Source organism: Oncorhynchus kisutch, unplaced genomic scaffold (assembly GCF_002021735.2).
Source record: "Oncorhynchus kisutch isolate 150728-3 unplaced genomic scaffold, Okis_V2 scaffold1972, whole genome shotgun sequence".
Taxonomy (NCBI): domain Eukaryota; kingdom Metazoa; phylum Chordata; class Actinopteri; order Salmoniformes; family Salmonidae; genus Oncorhynchus; species Oncorhynchus kisutch.
This window is the reverse complement of record NW_022263917.1, coordinates 7875-17500: the sequence shown is the minus strand read 5'-3', so window position 1 is coordinate 17500 and position 9626 is coordinate 7875.

Sequence of the window (9626 nt, the reverse complement as noted above, 5' to 3'; positions counted from 1 at the left end):
GGTAAAATTCGGTTAAACACAAAACGTGAATAAATCAGAAAGTACACATCCAATCTGGATGGGGGTTTTTTAAAACGAAAGGGCACATATAGACGAGCATTTACATTTAATTAAAACCGTTTTTGTATAAAACATTTTAATAGAAAATCGTGTTTTAAGTTTTGGGAAAAAAGTGAATGTTACAGGAAACATAGGTGCCTATGGATGCGAAATGTTTTTGATATGCTGCAATTGTTGCCCATCACGAGAGAGGGTATGAGACGAAATTTGGGACCTCTAGCCCTTCGGGAAGTATTTTTAATCATTTTTTGAAAATTACAGAAATTGGTCGGGAAAATGGCAGAGTCCACACTTTTCAAAGCCGTGCACCTGGTGATTGAAAACGTGCATCTGGTAACCCAAAAATTCAAATATGGTTCTAAATACACTTGCAGGTGTTCCAGACATCCATGCCCGCTATGGGAGCACCCTACTACGGCCCTCTATCAATGGGGGCCCGTCCTGAGTGCTTTATTTACTGTTTAAAATTTCACGATGGATACTGATTGCTATACAAGCGGTAACCCAAAAACACAAATATGGTCATAAATGCATTTAACGGTCATTCTGATTTTAATGCCCGCTATAGGAGCACCCTACTACGGCCCTCTTTCACTCAGGGCCGTCCTGGGTGCTTTATGGACTGTTTGACAAGTGCTGGAGGAGGAAATAGAGCCGTGCACCTGGTGATTGAAACCGTGCATCTGGTAACCCAAAAACACAAATATGGTCATAAATGCATTTAACGGTCATTCTGATTTTAATGCCCGCTATAGGAGCACCCTACTACGGCCCTCTTTCACTCAGGGCCGTCCTGGGTGCTTTATGGACTGTTTGACAAGTGCTGGAGGAGGAAATAGAGCCGTGCACCTGGTGATTGAAACCGTGCATCTGGTAACCCAAAAACACAAATATGGTCATAAATGCATTTAACGGTCATTCTGATTTTAATGCCCGCTATAGGAGCACCCTACTACGGCCCTCTTTCACTCAGGGCCGTCCTGGGTGCTTTATGGACTGTTTGACAAGTGCTGGAGGAGGAAATAGAGCCGTGCACCTGGTGATTGAAACCGTGCACCTGGTGATTGAAAACGTGCATCTGGTAACCCAAAAATTCAAATATGGTCCTAAATGCATTTAAGGGTCATTCTGATATTAATGCCCGCTATGGAAACACCCTACTACGGCCCTCTCTCTGTCGGGGGCGACCTGAGTGCATTATGGACACTTTGAAATTTCACGATGGATACTGATTGCTATACAAGCGGTAACCCAAAAACACAAATATGGTCATAAATGCATTTAACGGTCATTCTGATTTTAATGCCCGCTATAGGAGCACCCTACTACGGCCCTCTTTCACTCAGGGCCGTCCTGGGTGCTTTATGGACTGTTTGACAAGTGCTGGAGGAGGAAATAGAGCCGTGCACCTGGTGATTGAAACCGTGCATCTGGTAACCCAAAAACACAAATATGGTCATAAATGCATTTAACGGTCATTCTGATTTTAATGCCCGCTATAGGAGCACCCTACTACGGCCCTCTTTCACTCAGGGCCGTCCTGGGTGCTTTATGGACTGTTTGACAAGTGCTGGAGGAGGAAATAGAGCCGTGCACCTGGTGATTGAAACCGTGCACCTGGTGATTGAAAACGTGCATCTGGTAACCCAAAAATTCAAATATGGTCCTAAATGCATTTAAGGGTCATTCTGATATTAATGCCCGCTATGGAAACACCCTACTACGGCCCTCTCTCTGTCGGGGGCGACCTGAGTGCATTATGGACACTTTGAAATTTCACGATGGATACTGATTGCTATACAAGCGGTAACCCAAAAACACAAATATGGTCATAAATGCATTTAACGGTCATTCTGATTTTAATGCCCGCTATAGGAGCACCCTACTACGGCCCTCTTTCACTCAGGGCCGTCCTGGGTGCTTTATGGACTGTTTGACAAGTGCTGGAGGAGGAAATAGAGCCGTGCACCTGGTGATTGAAACCGTGCATCTGGTAACCCAAAAACACAAATATGGTCATAAATGCATTTAACGGTCATTCTGATTTTAATGCCCGCTATAGGAGCACCCTACTACGGCCCTCTTTCACTCAGGGCCGTCCTGGGTGCTTTATGGACTGTTTGACAAGTGCTGGAGGAGGAAATAGAGCCGTGCACCTGGTGATTGAAACCGTGCATCTGGTAACCCAAAAACACAAATATGGTCATAAATGCATTTAACGGTCATTCTGATTTTAATGCCCGCTATAGGAGCACCCTACTACGGCCCTCTTTCACTCAGGGCCGTCCTGGGTGCTTTATGGACTGTTTGACAAGTGCTGGAGGAGGAAATAGAGCCGTGCACCTGGTGATTGAAACCGTGCACCTGGTGATTGAAAACGTGCATCTGGTAACCCAAAAATTCAAATATGGTCCTAAATGCATTTAAGGGTCATTCTGATATTAATGCCCGCTATGGAAACACCCTACTACGGCCCTCTCTCTGTCGGGGGCGACCTGAGTGCATTATGGACACTTTGAAATTTCACGATGGATACTGATTGCTATACAAGCGGTAACCCAAAAACACAAATATGGTCATAAATGCATTTAACGGTCATTCTGATTTTAATGCCCGCTATAGGAGCACCCTACTACGGCCCTCTTTCACTCAGGGCCGTCCTGGGTGCTTTATGGACTGTTTGACAAGTGCTGGAGGAGGAAATAGAGCCGTGCACCTGGTGATTGAAACCGTGCATCTGGTAACCCAAAAACACAAATATGGTCATAAATGCATTTAACGGTCATTCTGATTTTAATGCCCGCTATAGGAGCACCCTACTACGGCCCTCTTTCACTCAGGGCCGTCCTGGGTGCTTTATGGACTGTTTGACAAGTGCTGGAGGAGGAAATAGAGCCGTGCACCTGGTGATTGAAACCGTGCACCTGGTGATTGAAAACGTGCATCTGGTAACCCAAAAATTCAAATATGGTCCTAAATGCATTTAAGGGTCATTCTGATATTAATGCCCGCTATGGAAACACCCTACTACGGCCCTCTCTCTGTCGGGGGCGACCTGAGTGCATTATGGACACTTTGAAATTTCACGATGGATACTGATTGCTATACAAGCGGTAACCCAAAAACACAAATATGGTCATAAATGCATTTAACGGTCATTCTGATTTTAATGCCCGCTATAGGAGCACCCTACTACGGCCCTCTTTCACTCAGGGCCGTCCTGGGTGCTTTATGGACTGTTTGACAAGTGCTGGAGGAGGAAATAGAGCCGTGCACCTGGTGATTGAAACCGTGCATCTGGTAACCCAAAAACACAAATATGGTCATAAATGCATTTAACGGTCATTCTGATTTTAATGCCCGCTATAGGAGCACCCTACTACGGCCCTCTTTCACTCAGGGCCGTCCTGGGTGCTTTATGGACTGTTTGACAAGTGCTGGAGGAGGAAATAGAGCCGTGCACCTGGTGATTGAAACCGTGCATCTGGTAACTAACCAAAAACACAAATATGGTCATAAATGCATTTAACGGTCATTCTGATTTTAATGCCCGCTATAGGAGCACCCTACTACGGCCCTCTTTCACTCAGGGCCGTCCTGGGTGCTTTATGGACTGTTTGACAAGTGCTGGAGGAGGAAATAGAGCCGTGCACCTGGTGATTGAAACCGTGCACCTGGTGATTGAAAACGTGCATCTGGTAACCCAAAAATTCAAATATGGTCCTAAATGCATTTAAGGGTCATTCTGATATTAATGCCCGCTATGGAAACACCCTACTACGGCCCTCTCTCTGTCGGGGGCGACCTGAGTGCATTATGGACACTTTGAAATTTCACGATGGATACTGATTGCTATACAAGCGGTAACCCAAAAACACAAATATGGTCATAAATGCATTTAACGGTCATTCTGATTTTAATGCCCGCTATAGGAGCACCCTACTACGGCCCTCTTTCACTCAGGGCCGTCCTGGGTGCTTTATGGACTGTTTGACAAGTGCTGGAGGAGGAAATAGAGCCGTGCACCTGGTGATTGAAACCGTGCATCTGGTAACCCAAAAACACAAATATGGTCATAAATGCATTTAACGGTCATTCTGATTTTAATGCCCGCTATAGGAGCACCCTACTACGGCCCTCTTTCACTCAGGGCCGTCCTGGGTGCTTTATGGACTGTTTGACAAGTGCTGGAGGAGGAAATAGAGCCGTGCACCTGGTGATTGAAACCGTGCATCTGGTAACCCAAAAACACAAATATGGTCATAAATGCATTTAACGGTCATTCTGATTTTAATGCCCGCTATAGGAGCACCCTACTACGGCCCTCTTTCACTCAGGGCCGTCCTGGGTGCTTTATGGACTGTTTGACAAGTGCTGGAGGAGGAAATAGAGCCGTGCACCTGGTGATTGAAACCGTGCACCTGGTGATTGAAAACGTGCATCTGGTAACCCAAAAATTCAAATATGGTCCTAAATGCATTTAAGGGTCATTCTGATATTAATGCCCGCTATGGAAACACCCTACTACGGCCCTCTCTCTGTCGGGGGCGACCTGAGTGCATTATGGACACTTTGAAATTTCACGATGGATACTGATTGCTATACAAGCGGTAACCCAAAAACACAAATATGGTCATAAATGCATTTAACGGTCATTCTGATTTTAATGCCCGCTATAGGAGCACCCTACTACGGCCCTCTTTCACTCAGGGCCGTCCTGGGTGCTTTATGGACTGTTTGACAAGTGCTGGAGGAGGAAATAGAGCCGTGCACCTGGTGATTGAAACCGTGCATCTGGTAACCCAAAAACACAAATATGGTCATAAATGCATTTAACGGTCATTCTGATTTTAATGCCCGCTATAGGAGCACCCTACTACGGCCCTCTTTCACTCAGGGCCGTCCTGGGTGCTTTATGGACTGTTTGACAAGTGCTGGAGGAGGAAATAGAGCCGTGCACCTGGTGATTGAAACCGTGCATCTGGTAACCCAAAAACACAAATATGGTCATAAATGCATTTAACGGTCATTCTGATTTTAATGCCCGCTATAGGAGCACCCTACTACGGCCCTCTTTCACTCAGGGCCGTCCTGGGTGCTTTATGGACTGTTTGACAAGTGCTGGAGGAGGAAATAGAGCCGTGCACCTGGTGATTGAAACCGTGCACCTGGTGATTGAAAACGTGCATCTGGTAACCCAAAAATTCAAATATGGTCCTAAATGCATTTAAGGGTCATTCTGATATTAATGCCCGCTATGGAAACACCCTACTACGGCCCTCTCTCTGTCGGGGGCGACCTGAGTGCATTATGGACACTTTGAAATTTCACGATGGATACTGATTGCTATACAAGCGGTAACCCAAAAACACAAATATGGTCATAAATGCATTTAACGGTCATTCTGATTTTAATGCCCGCTATAGGAGCACCCTACTACGGCCCTCTTTCACTCAGGGCCGTCCTGGGTGCTTTATGGACTGTTTGACAAGTGCTGGAGGAGGAAATAGAGCCGTGCACCTGGTGATTGAAACCGTGCACCTGGTGATTGAAAACGTGCATCTGGTAACCCAAAATTCAAATATGGTCCTAAATGCATTTAAGGGTCATTCTGATATTAATGCCCGCTATGGAAACACCCTACTACGGCCCTCTCTCTGTCGGGGGCGACCTGAGTGCATTATGGACACTTTGAAATTTCACGATGGATACTGATTGCTATACAAGCGGTAACCCAAAAACACAAATATGGTCATAAATGCATTTAACGGTCATTCTGATTTTAATGCCCGCTATAGGAGCACCCTACTACGGCCCTCTTTCACTCAGGGCCGTCCTGGGTGCTTTATGGACTGTTTGACAAGTGCTGGAGGAGGAAATAGAGCCGTGCACCTGGTGATTGAAACCGTGCATCTGGTAACCCAAAAACACAAATATGGTCATAAATGCATTTAACGGTCATTCTGATTTTAATGCCCGCTATAGGAGCACCCTACTACGGCCCTCTTTCACTCAGGGCCGTCCTGGGTGCTTTATGGACTGTTTGACAAGTGCTGGAGGAGGAAATAGAGCCGTGCACCTGGTGATTGAAACCGTGCACCTGGTGATTGAAAACGTGCATCTGGTAACCCAAAAATTCAAATATGGTCCTAAATGCATTTAAGGGTCATTCTGATATTAATGCCCGCTATGGAAACACCCTACTACGGCCCTCTCTCTGTCGGGGGCGACCTGAGTGCATTATGGACACTTTGAAATTTCACGATGGATACTGATTGCTATACAAGCGGTAACCCAAAAACACAAATATGGTCATAAATGCATTTAACGGTCATTCTGATTTTAATGCCCGCTATAGGAGCACCCTACTACGGCCCTCTTTCACTCAGGGCCGTCCTGGGTGCTTTATGGACTGTTTGACAAGTGCTGGAGGAGGAAATAGAGCCGTGCACCTGGTGATTGAAACCGTGCATCTGGTAACCCAAAAACACAAATATGGTCATAAATGCATTTAACGGTCATTCTGATTTTAATGCCCGCTATAGGAGCACCTACTACGGCCCTCTTTCACTCAGGGCCGTCCTGGGTGCTTATGGACTGTTTGACAAGTGCTGGAGGAGGAAATAGAGCCGTGCACCTGGTGATTGAAACCGTGCATCTGGTAACCCAAAAACACAAATATGGTCATAAATGCATTTAACGGTCATTCTGATTTTAATGCCCGCTATAGGAGCACCCTACTACGGCCCTCTTTCACTCAGGGCCGTCCTGGGTGCTTTATGGACTGTTTGACAAGTGCTGGAGGAGGAAATAGAGCCGTGCACCTGGTGATTGAAACCGTGCATCTGGTAACCCAAAAACACAAATATGGTCATAAATGCATTTAACGGTCATTCTGATTTTAATGCCCGCTATAGGAGCACCCTACTACGGCCCTCTTTCACTCAGGGCCGTCCTGGGTGCTTTATGGACTGTTTGACAAGTGCTGGAGGAGGAAATAGAGCCGTGCACCTGGTGATTGAAACCGTGCACCTGGTGATTGAAAACGTGCATCTGGTAACCCAAAAATTCAAATATGGTCCTAAATGCATTTAAGGGTCATTCTGATATTAATGCCCGCTATGGAAACACCCTACTACGGCCCTCTCTCTGTCGGGGGCGACCTGAGTGCATTATGGACACTTTGAAATTTCACGATGGATACTGATTGCTATACAAGCGGTAACCCAAAAACACAAATATGGTCATAAATGCATTTAACGGTCATTCTGATTTTAATGCCCGCTATAGGAGCACCCTACTACGGCCCTCTTTCACTCAGGGCCGTCCTGGGTGCTTTATGGACTGTTTGACAAGTGCTGGAGGAGGAAATAGAGCCGTGCACCTGGTGATTGAAACCGTGCATCTGGTAACCCAAAAACACAAATATGGTCATAAATGCATTTAACGGTCATTCTGATTTTAATGCCCGCTATAGGAGCACCCTACTACGGCCCTCTTTCACTCAGGGCCGTCCTGGGTGCTTTATGGACTGTTTGACAAGTGCTGGAGGAGGAAATAGAGCCGTGCACCTGGTGATTGAAACCGTGCACCTGGTGATTGAAAACGTGCATCTGGTAACCCAAAAATTCAAATATGGTCCTAAATGCATTTAAGGGTCATTCTGATATTAATGCCCGCTATGGAAACACCCTACTACGGCCCTCTCTCTGTCGGGGGCGACCTGAGTGCATTATGGACACTTTGAAATTTCACGATGGATACTGATTGCTATACAAGCGGTAACCCAAAAACACAAATATGGTCATAAATGCATTTAACGGTCATTCTGATTTTAATGCCCGCTATAGGAGCACCCTACTACGGCCCTCTTTCACTCAGGGCCGTCCTGGGTGCTTTATGGACTGTTTGACAAGTGCTGGAGGAGGAAATAGAGCCGTGCACCTGGTGATTGAAACCGTGCATCTGGTAACCCAAAAACACAAATATGGTCATAAATGCATTTAACGGTCATTCTGATTTTAATGCCCGCTATAGGAGCACCCTACTACGGCCCTCTTTCACTCAGGGCCGTCCTGGGTGCTTTATGGACTGTTTGACAAGTGCTGGAGGAGGAAATAGAGCCGTGCACCTGGTGATTGAAACCGTGCACCTGGTGATTGAAAACGTGCATCTGGTAACCCAAAAATTCAAATATGGTCCTAAATGCATTTAAGGGTCATTCTGATATTAATGCCCGCTATGGAAACACCCTACTACGGCCCTCTCTCTGTCGGGGGCGACCTGAGTGCATTATGGACACTTTGAAATTTCACGATGGATACTGATTGCTATACAAGCGGTAACCCAAAAACACAAATATGGTCATAAATGCATTTAACGGTCATTCTGATTTTAATGCCCGCTATAGGAGCACCCTACTACGGCCCTCTTTCACTCAGGGCCGTCCTGGGTGCTTTATGGACTGTTTGACAAGTGCTGGAGGAGGAAATAGAGCCGTGCACCTGGTGATTGAAACCGTGCATCTGGTAACCCAAAACACAAATATGGTCATAAATGCATTTAACGGTCATTCTGATTTTAATGCCCGCTATAGGAGCACCCTACTACGGCCCTCTTTCACTCAGGGCCGTCCTGGGTGCTTTATGGACTGTTTGACAAGTGCTGGAGGAGGAAATAGAGCCGTGCACCTGGTGATTGAAACCGTGCATCTGGTAACCCAAAAACACAAATATGGTCATAAATGCATTTAACGGTCATTCTGATTTTAATGCCCGCTATAGGAGCACCCTACTACGGCCCTCTTTCACTCAGGGCCGTCCTGGGTGCTTTATGGACTGTTTGACAAGTGCTGGAGGAGGAAATAGAGCCGTGCACCTGGTGATTGAAAACCGTGCACCTGGTGATTGAAAACGTGCATCTGGTAACCCAAAAATTCAAATATGGTCCTAAATGCATTTAAGGGTCATTCTGATATTAATGCCCGCTATGGAAACACCCTACTACGGCCCTCTCTCTGTCGGGGGCGACCTGAGTGCATTATGGACACTTTGAAATTTCACGATGGATACTGATTGCTATACAAGCGGTAACCCAAAAACACAAATATGGTCATAAATGCATTTAACGGTCATTCTGATTTTAATGCCCGCTATAGGAGCACCCTACTACGGCCCTCTTTCACTCAGGGCCGTCCTGGGTGCTTTATGGACTGTTTGACAAGTGCTGGAGGAGGAAATAGAGCCGTGCACCTGGTGATTGAAACCGTGCATCTGGTAACCCAAAAACACAAATATGGTCATAAATGCATTTAACGGTCATTCTGATTTTAATGCCCGCTATAGGAGCACCCTACTACGGCCCTCTTTCACTCAGGGCCGTCCTGGGTGCTTTATGGACTGTTTGACAAGTGCTGGAGGAGGAAATAGAGCCGTGCACCTGGTGATTGAAACCGTGCACCTGGTGATTGAAAACGTGCATCTGGTAACCCAAAAATTCAAATATGGTCCTAAATGCATTTAAGGGTCATTCTGATATTAATGCCCGCTATGGAAACACCCCTACTA